Here is an 8,832-nt window from a genome sequence, read left to right on the forward strand (position 1 = left end):
GAGGACTTGCTAGACTGAACTTGGCCCTTGGGCTTCATTTCTACAACCTAGTGGGCTTAGAAATGACACCCTATACAAGAATGCTTCAGTCATTTACTCAACAGCACAAGACCACCAAACAAGCTTGAGCTCTGTTCATCGCTCCACTGACCACTCAGTCCCAGCTCAAATTGAAGGCTCTGCCCTTATTTACAAAGCATTCATAAACTTGGCAAAAATTGGTTTAAGGACATCCACACTTCTAATATTATATTGAAATCTGATGGTTACGTTGCTCTTTAACAAAAAAAATACCCAACCTGAAGGTGTGTGGATCACAGCTTCCCTAGTGCCTATGACATGATTATGGACTCTGATCACCTGCAGGAGACAACCATCAATCTCAAAAGTGCAGAACAAAAGGGAAACTCCAGTTTTTTCAACCCAGCCCTCCTGTCTCTATTCTGACCATACCAAAACCACCGGTATAAACAAATAGTCCATGACTGACAGACAGAACGAAGTCTGATTTCCAAGGGCACATTCCAGTAGGAGTTCTCTGGTGTCAGAGAAAAGGTGAGCTGAGCTGACAGTACTATGGTGCTTCTAGCACAAACAGGCTGTCTCATGTACCCATTTGCATCTCTCTTTTAACCTTACAGGAACTTCACTTTCAGATCTGTATTCTTTTGCCAAATTGACTGACAAATGGTTCCACATTTTTGGAGAGGTGAGGCGGTATAGCCCATGGAATCACATACACGAACATACACACACAGCATGAATTCAGACACATTATTTTACTAGGAAAGTTACTGGCAAAAGTGTCCTATGTGAAAAACAGGAGAGGAAAAGAGGGAGAGAAAAACCTGAAAACGCCTTTTGTTCATTTTCAGGAGTTTGTAAAGTCATTGGAGGCAGATACATAAAGGTATCCATGAACATCTGAGGAGTTACTGCCTTCCAACACACTAGTGACACTCAGGGACTCGGAATAATCAGATAATCAGACCAGTGACATCATATCAAGTGACAAATGAGTCAGTAATGATAATCAGATCTGAAATAAATTTATTTCCTCCTAAAACAAACACGAAAGCTGATTTTCAATTACATAAGATGCAAAACAAGTCCGAAACTCTAGAAGATACCATTTAAATACACCTGAATCGATGTCTGTAACTCACTGATACAGAGGGAGGGGACCTTGTTTTAAAGCTGCGTTTCCATGTTCCTTTTTAGCTTCCTGATCACTCCTCAGTTGCAATATATCTAACTATGTTTAAATTGCCTGCCAAGGAAAGTAAAGCAGAGGTACCTCAATAAGGAAACAACCAGCCACGTATCTATACAATGTTCAGAACAAATGCTCTGATGGTGTAGAAACCTCATGATGTATCTAGCATCACATAAACTCCCCGGATGGTTTTGCCTGAAAGGAAAAACATGTATGTATGAGCAGGGATACTGTTCAGAGATGCAAAAACAGGTTTATAATATTCCATCCTGTTTTCTTCAGCACAAAAATAAGGCCTGAAGAACACATGCCAGATATTTATTTCTGACAACTGGCAATAACTTTGTGCATTTCAAATGCCAGCAAGAGAACTTTTCAAATGATTGAAAGGTGCATAAAGGTCAAAAAGCTCAGAAGTCTTGCCAAGGATGATAAAACTTTGCTGAATTTGTTAAACTTATGCTCCCATTAAATTTTCACCACAACAACCATTCCACTTGACATCTGCCTAAATTTGTCCAGATTTTGGGGCAAGAAATAAGTGACCAAGCAAACCATCAGAGGATAAACTTGGAATCACCAAAGAGGCCCACTCAAAGCCTTGCCATGGCAGGGTTGTATCTCACCAGGCTCTTCCAGTGGTCAATTCCAGCAGCAACATTTGGGTTGGTGCACGGTGCCAGTGAGTCAGCATTCTTAAGTTACAACTGAGAAAACAAGAAAAAAAAAAAAAATAGAGCCCAAATTTTAGCGTAAATCAATCTCCTCTCCATTCCCTCCCACAACTCTGCCCTCTTCTCTTAAACGGACAGTTCAGAAAACAGGCAGGGTGCTGCTGCTTTCTGCCTAGTATCCTCTGCCCTGCTTGCACATGTGCTTATCCAGCAACAGGCATCAATAGTGAAATGGAATTACATTCCACTGCTCTAGAGCATGAGCACAGCCCTGGGTGGGGCTGTTGGTGGATCAGATCTTAATAAGGTGTCCAATTTATAATCTAGGCGGGTGAGGAGCAACTGGCTCTCAGAATGAATAGCTCTTCTGTGTTACCATCTCCTGAGGCTGCCTGCCTGGCCAGCCTGCCTCATCCTTTCTCTCTCTCTTTCACAGATGTTACTCTTTTCACTAACTTTTTTGCTGTTTCCCAGACTGGAAATATAAAGAGGAAGGAAGATAAGAAGTATCCACCCGTATGTGGCTGGACACTGCAAACTGCAGCAAAATGAGCCAACTCTCTGTTAGCTTAATGGGAAATAAACCTCTGGTATTTACTTAGTCCAAGAAAGCTTCATTTCAACTTAGGATCCTTCTCCCAGGGACCCTCTTTGTGCCAAGAGATGTCTTTATAAGGAACATTCTGTGGGACACCAGGCACTACACACAGTGTGCAGCCCATGGGGCAAGGAGGAATGGTCAGATGCTGGGGAGGACAGGAGATAAGCAAAGGGATGCGATTCCCAGTCTGATGCTCTCTCTGGTTTTGTTCTTAAGGCCCTGCTGTTAACGTGATGCCTGGTGCCCTGCCGAGGAAGCGCGAAGTTAATGAACTGACCCTTTCAAACAGCCAGACCAGCTCCCCGGGACGTTGTGTCCGACACGCACACCCCCGAGGTGCCACCACCGCCTTAACCGCCGCGTCGGCACTTTTCCCCTCTCAGAGCAGCGCAGCCGCAAGCTCTCTCCACATGGGCAGTCGAAGTGCACCCCGCAGCCCCGGCCAGGCTGCGATGGGGACTGCGGCGGGGGGCGAAAGGACCCTGCGGACCCGCGGCGGGGAGGGGCGGGGCGGTGGCTGCCCCGCCCCCGCCCGGCGCGGCGCACGGCGCAGCGCCCCCTGGCGGCACGCCCGAAGCCGGCCGCATCCCGTCACAGCGAGCTGGCGGAGCCCCCGGGCCGGATCCTGCCTGGCGGGAACACCTGCCCGGGCGGGCAGAATGGCACCCTGAAATGGGAGCAAAGTCACGTCTGTAACTAACCCTAATTAATTTTCAAGAAGCGCCGTGATTTACCGTGCAGGTGGGAAACAGTCAGAGCCACCGCTTGAAGGAGCAGCCGTCCTCGCCTGCAGCAAGACCTGCAGGAAGACTCAGCACTGTGGTTCTGCAGAGGCTGGCGGTGCGGTTGAGCATCCCTCGCTCCCTTCTCCCATCTCCAAGGCAAGTCTCTGCCCAAAGACTCACCCTGCACCAGCAGACTTGTCATAGAGCCCCCCGTAACTCCAGGAGATATATTTAAATAGATTTCCTTTCTACGGTGGTGATCTAATCTGACCTTTCACTAAGCGCAAATCTATAGCGTGCTGCAATGAGGAATGACAGCTCCTCGGTACTGTCTCTGTGCTGGCACTACATTGTGCAGAATGACTCCCATCTGTAGGGGAAAAAAAAAAAAAAAAAGAAGTTTAAATACAAGTCCACCTGAAAACTCTCCATCATTCTGTGTTTTCCCTCTTGCCAGAGAGAAATGAAAGGTGATATGACCAGCCACTTGATCAATCCTTGTCAGAGTCGAGGGCGTCTGGCTCCTGTAGGATTTCTTTTTTTTTTTTTTTTAATAGTAGGAGCCTGTTTCTAGGACCACTGGCTCTTTTGCAGCAGGATGCTGTTTTCAGGATCTGACTTAAAATGAACTCCAGAAGACCAGAGAGAAAGAAGAAGCAGGGACTGTGCACTGGACTTCCTGGAAAAGACACCCGAGCTGTTCTGATGGCCTCCTGCAACCGCAGTCCATCCGGCTCATCCCAGCAATCGCCAGCACTGTGGCCTCAAAGGGCACGGTCGGTGGCCTGCAGCTGGCCTGGGGAGTCTGCCTGGTTTGCGCAGTGAAATGCACAGTGTTTTCAATTAATAGCCTGCTTAGCAGCCACATCATGGTCTGTGAGAAATGCTGAGTGTCATTAGCAGCCTCCTGGTCCAGAATGTTTGGGAGGGTTGCTGTTCTGTCCCCATCCTGATGGGGTCTTTGCATCTGGGAAGAATGCCTGAGATGAAGAGCACAGAAGGATAAGGTGGACCAGAGTAACCAGTATGCTATGGGGAAAAAAAAAAAAAAAAAAAAAAAAAGATGCCAACAACTTCTATGGGCCTAATTGTTTCTTCTCAAACAGATTGTTAGCTGATGTGAATCAGGGTAGCTCTACTGAGTAAACCAAAGAATGGAAAGGGGGAAGGGGACAGCCTTGGGATCAGAAAGGCACAATATCCCCATTGATTGCTGGCTACTGAGTAACATTAACTTATTGCCACCACCTCCCCGACACCAAAAGATAGTGGCACTAAGAGAGATGGAGAGACACAGAGAGGCAAATAGTGAGACTGCGTTTCTGCAAACACCACCATGCAAGGCCACCTGAAGGACTGGGCCTTGACTCCCTCTCTCTGCAGCTCCTGCTCTTGTCCTGCTGCTCAGCTTTATCTTGAAACTAAATTGCATAAAACTGAGCTGATTAAGAAACAGATATTTTCTGAGCCAGATTGCTTCCTTGGTCTGGTCCACCTTTCAGCCATGTGCACTCTGGACCAGGTATAAAGAAAATACAGCTGCTTCTTTCAGCATCAGTGCCAGCTTGAGCTTGCCATCAGACTGCAGCCTAGTGAAACACTGGGAAATCCCACAGAAAGCAAAAGATGAGGAAGCTGTACTTTAATTTCAGCAAAGTACTGAACACAGACAAAGACCAGGCAATGAGTGAGTGATGCAAATGCACCTAGTCACATTTCTCCACTGGACCTTCAAGAGAAAAAGAGGTAAAACATCAAGCACAAAGGGCAGCCTGAGTTCTCCAAACACAAAGTCAGGACAAGCCAAATCCTGTCCAATTGCACAACATTAAAGAGTGATTCTGTGCTCTCTTACCTTGTGCTAAGAGAACAGCAATGTTCTGACCTGCAGTGATTTATGTGTAGCAAATTCATGCTCATAAACAAGTGAGAGGAACCAAAATCTCATGCCCTAATCCTTCCAAGTAAAAACCTTCATAGGCATGCAACATTCAGCTGAGCTAGCTGTTGAAGAAGGTAATGTTTATCCTTATTTGAATACAAAAAAAACCACCAAAACAAGAGAAACAGTGCTCAAAGAGCTCTTCTCCTTTACATTTGCAAATACTGCTCCAAAAAAAAAAAATTGCTTCACATGCTTTACAAACATTAGTTAATTTAGCCTGATGTCTCCCCAGCTGGACAGGTGTTATGATCTCCACTGAACATATGAGCAAGCTGAGCAAGAGCTGGCCCTGTTTTTTTGAAGTAGCATCTAATTTTCAGTGCGCTTTCGCGTACAGGCAGCTTCTATTAATTTTGGCTAGAGTTGTAAGTGATTAATACATGTGCAAGACAGATTCGGGGTATCTCAAGATACAGGGCTAAAATTAAAGACTATGCTTGAAAACGTGAACCTAAAGGACTTGCCCACGGCTGGGCAAGGCAGGAAATCTGTTGCAGGATCAGGAAAATAAGCCAAGTCTTCAGATTCCTTGGGGCTTGTCTCCACAAGAAACATGGGGAAGCAACGTAAAATTGCAGCATGCCAGAAACATTCTCCCCAGATGGACCCTTCAGTGTTCGCTGCTTTCAAAGAGCAAATTTTAACACCTCTATAAATTCACAAACACAGAGAGACTCACTTCTCACTGCTGAATACCATGGCTTATTGCCACTTTCTAAACTGAAAGGTGATGGTGACAAAAGAAGGATGTCGTGACTCAGGAGGTAGCAATGAGAAAGCCAAGCGTAAAGTTTCACTTTAGTTTCAGCAGCAAACTTCCCCATGAAGATGCTCTTGGTTTGCAATCAGCGATGAAGTAGCTCACCCACATTTCAAAGACCAGTGAGCTACTTCCCACTTAGCATACACAAAGATTACGTCTAACCATTTTAAGCAGATGCAGATGATCTGAGTAGCTGCCCCCATTAGCTGGAGCACGATGCCAGCCCAAAGGAGGAGCTGTGTGGTTTCATGCTAGAAATCAGCAGCAGGTCTCCCTGCAATAAAGTCTGTAGAGATTATCTAACAATGGACATACAGTGAGCTGGGCTACAGATGCATCCTCCCAAGAGAAGGTGGTGGTGGAAAAGGCTGTCCTCCCTGCCTGGTGTTACCATCCCTTCAGGTCTCCTTTGCTGAACTGTGCATGGATACTTCTCACATTTTGTCAGTCTGAATGAGGTAGGTTAGCAGAGGCCTAGTATTTCAATGTTGTAAGCTACTACCCAACACAAGAGAGGAATTGGTCACCCCACAGCCTGCTCTCTGAATCTGAAGCAGCAGGAACCTCCAGCATCAGGAAAGAGCTGGAGATGGCAACTTCTGCTACAGCTTACATGAACGTCTATGGCCTAAGTGCAAGGTGATAGTGACCAAGATCATACTCTGGCTCTTCATATGCTAGCTTGCACATGGAGATGAGCCTGGTGTTAATGCATTGGGCTTGGTTAACATTTTAAATGGTGCAGAGATAGCTTTGCCATTATTTAAATTCTCAGACTGGTGTGATACACCTTAACTGGCAAAAATCAGCATTGCCTGTGTCTGCCAGAACTGGTGGTTCCAAAGGAAGAAGATGTGCTGCAGTGGGTACCCTGCAGTGAGGGTGGCAGCTGACCACAGAGTGACCACCCAGTAGGTGCATACACTGCAGGGGCAGGCGTGAGGTCGCTTTATGGGTCTTGGTGACTTGAAAAGAGTGGGAACACCAGAAGAGATGTGACAGGTTACAGACACACATCTGTTCAGACCGAAGCAGAGCCCCATGGTGTAGCTCCCCCTCATCCTTCACATACCCACGGACACACTTAACACTTGGCTGTCCCATGACACTGAATCAAGTGTTTGCATAGCTGGACTCTAAAGATTTTTTTAAGGATCTTTGGTTTAAAAAAAAAAAAAAAAAAAAAAAAAAAAAAACACCACACGATGCATCCTCCCTAAGAAGCACCTCTTTTAAGTGGATCATTTCACAGAAGTGGCTTAAAGGGCAGCTAGGCAAACAGCTGAATCAGCACAGCCAATGGAGCAGTAACCTGGGGCAGCAGAGAAGGAGCTCCTGCAAGCTGGAGCAGGATGCCTGACTGCGGCCCAGCTCTACCAACACCCTCCAAAGTGTGTGTTCTGGTTGTGTGGTTTGGTTTTGTTCTGGTTTTTCCTTAGTTTTCCAAAGGAAATTAGGCTTATGCAGTTGCTCTGTCCTTTGGTCTTCCTGTAAGCCCTTTCAAATCTGTTATCCAATCTTAGTCAAATCTGAAAGAGTCTTGAACAGTGTCTGGGTTGAAGCCCAAACTAATGTCCCCTGCTAGGAGAAGGGCAGACACATCCCAGCTGCCAGCCAGTGTTGCCAATTAGCCCACACCACTCTGGCCTATGGTTTCAAAGGGAAGGAGCTGAGGTGGTGAACCTGATGCTCACCATATAATGCCAGGCTTTATCACTGTGATTGCTCATGCACAGCCTGCTTTAATCCAGACTCTGAAACTTATGGCATGTAGACTTCAGTGTGTACTTGTGGTTTAAAATACATTATCCTGTCAGAAGTTCCTTCTGTAAGTCATTAAGATGTAGTTAATACTTTTAACTTCATTCAATGATTTCTGTATTAGGCTTTTGGAAGATTAATTGTCTTAACAACACAAGTATTACAGATGTCCTTAGTGTAAAAAGGGCGGTATTATACTTACTTCTATGCAGGGGCTCACTTGTGCAATACGATGCCTGATAATGTATTTTTATTGCTAAAATGCATTTTCGGGGGGGAGGTCAACACACAGATGAATTCCACCTAACATGAGAAGAAAGAAATAACTTGTTAGCGGATAGGTTATTCACCGATCTATAAATCAGAGAGAATAACAATGCATACTGTATCCCCGCCAGTTCCCACACACTCCTTCTTGTCATCACAAGAGGTCTTTAGTACCCTGAAATATAGCTTGACAATAAAAATTAATTGAAAGTGCGCTAGAATCATTAACTTTTGGAGCTTCACAGTTTGCCCATCCTTAAATAACAGTGGTTGTAAAATCCTGTTTGTGCGACAATTCCTTGGCTCTCTGCCATGTAGCATGTACAGAAATCAGCAATATGTGCAGCAGGCACTTAACTGGCTATAATATGAGTGCACATAATGGACTTTCTTCTTTAACTCAGCAGCAAAACACTGACTCAGATCTAGAGACCAGTTATAGTCCCAGCGGCGTTTACTCCGTGTAATTAGCAGTATCAAGTGTGTTGTCTTTTGGGTAGCCTGATTGTTTCCATATGCAGGAGTACCTTCTGTGAACGTAGACAGGGCAAGAGGCAGACAGCATTCAAAGCGTGCGCACAGCACTACGGGAAGCACATATGTTTTAAATACATTATCTCTACAATTAAGAGTTTATAAATCAGTCATATAAATCTTCAAGGCCAGCAGAGAGAAGAAAAAGACCTTCTTTCCAAGGACGCACTTTGCCTGGGTGACTTCTTGCCCCCAGGTCCCCGAGATGGGGCAGACATCTCCCTGCTTGCTGACGGCAGAGCAGCATGAAGCTGTAGCTCAGGCGGAGCGAGGAGCCTTGCTCCGGAGCCGCCGTGTGTTGCTCCAGGCGGGAAAAGGCTGTTGATGCCACGTTGGGGCCCGGAGG

At 45.8% G+C, this 8,832-nt stretch overlaps 1 long non-coding RNA gene across 2 annotated transcripts; it reads right to left on the bottom strand.

Moving 5' to 3' along the window:
- Positions 1–1,044: 1,044 nt before the first annotated feature.
- On the bottom strand, positions 1,045–3,472 carry LOC309436551. Of its 2 annotated transcripts, none has more exons than XR_014183365.1 (3): positions 3,226–3,472; positions 1,843–1,923; positions 1,045–1,411 (listed from the first exon to the last, which is right to left on the bottom strand). It is a non-coding gene; the product is annotated as an uncharacterized lncRNA (long non-coding RNA). The 2 variants fall into 2 exon arrangements; XR_014183366.1 differs by lacking the exon at positions 3,226–3,472 and adding an exon at positions 2,769–2,906.
- Positions 3,473–8,832: the final 5,360 nt, after the last annotated feature.

The sequence above is a fragment of the Streptopelia decaocto genome (genome assembly GCF_964273445.1).
Source record: "Streptopelia decaocto genome assembly, chromosome: 2".
NCBI classification, from domain to species: Eukaryota; Metazoa; Chordata; class Aves; order Columbiformes; family Columbidae; genus Streptopelia; species Streptopelia decaocto.